This window comes from Phymastichus coffea, unplaced genomic scaffold (genome assembly GCF_024137745.1).
Source record: "Phymastichus coffea isolate CEN01 unplaced genomic scaffold, Cenicafe_Pcof_1.1 PCOF00370, whole genome shotgun sequence".
Taxonomy (NCBI): domain Eukaryota; kingdom Metazoa; phylum Arthropoda; class Insecta; order Hymenoptera; family Eulophidae; genus Phymastichus; species Phymastichus coffea.
In genome coordinates this window covers 18,434-20,000 of record NW_026707181.1, presented here as the reverse complement: position 1 = coordinate 20,000, position 1,567 = coordinate 18,434, and positions in this window count along the sequence as shown.

Genomic DNA, 1,567 nt, shown 5'->3' with positions numbered 1-1,567 from the left:
CGCCGCGCACGACGTTTCAGGCCAGGGACTTGCTGTATTCACAAGTGACTCGCCGCGCACGACGTTTCAGGCCAGGGACTTGCTGTATTGACAAGTGACTCGCCGCGCACGACGTTTCAGGCCTGGGACTTGCTGTATTCACAAGTGACTCGCCGCGCACGACGTTTCAGGCCAGGGACTTGCTGTATTGACAAGTGACTCGCCGCGCACGACGTTTCAGGCCAGGGACTTGCTGTATTGACAAGTGACTCGCCGCGCACGACGTTTCAGGCCAGGGACTTGCTGTATTGACAAGTGACTCGCCGCGCACGACGTTTCAGGCCAGGCACTTGATGGATTTACAAGTGACTCGCCGCGCACGACGTTTCAGGCCAGGGACTTGCTGGATTCACAAGTGACTCGCCGCGCACGACGTTTCAGGCCAGGGACTTGCTGTATTCACAAGTGACTCGCCGCGCACGACGTTTCAGGCCAGGCACTTGCTGTATTCACAAGTGACTCGCCGCGCACGACGTTTCAGGCCAGGCACTTGCTGTATTCACAAGTGACTCGCCGCGCACGACGTTTCAGGCCAGGGACTTGCTGTATTCAGAAGTGACTCGCCGCGCACGACGTTTCAGGCCAGGCACTTGCTGTATTCACAAGTGACTCGCCGCGCACGACGTTTCAGGCCAGGGACTTGCTGGATTTACAAGTGACTCGCCGCGCACGACGTTTCAGGCCAGGGACTTGCTGTATTCACAAGTGACTCGCCGCGCACGACGTTTCAGGCCAGGGACTTGCTGTATTGACAAGTGACTCGCCGCGCACGACGTTTCAGGCCTGGGACTTGCTGTATTCACAAGTGACTCGCCGCGCACGACGTTTCAGGCCAGGGACTTGCTGTATTGACAAGTGACTCGCCGCGCACGACGTTTCAGGCCAGGGACTTGCTGTATTGACAAGTGACTCGCCGCGCACGACGTTTCAGGCCAGGGACTTGCTGTATTGACAAGTGACTCGCCGCGCACGACGTTTCAGGCCAGGCACTTGATGGATTTACAAGTGACTCGCCGCGCACGACGTTTCAGGCCAGGGACTTGCTGGATTCACAAGTGACTCGCCGCGCACGACGTTTCAGGCCAGGGACTTGCTGTATTCACAAGTGACTCGCCGCGCACGACGTTTCAGGCCTGGGACTTGCTGTATTCACAAGTGACTCGCCGCGCACGACGTTTCAGGCCTGGGACTTGCTGTATTCACAAGTGACTCGCCGCGCACGACGTTTCAGGCCAGGGACTTGCTGTATTGACAAGTGACTGGCCGCGCACGACGTTTCAGGACAGGGACTTGCTGGATTTACAAGTGACTCGCCGCGCACGACGTTTCAGGCCAGGGACTTGCTGTATTCACAAGTGACTCGCCGCGCACGACGTTTCAGGCCTGGGACTTGCTGTATTCACAAGTGACTCGCCGCGCACGACGTTTCAGGCCAGGGACTTGCTGGATTCACAAGTGACTCGCCGCGCACGACGTTTCAGGCCAGGGACTTGCTGTATTCACAAGTGACTCGCCGCGCACGACGTTT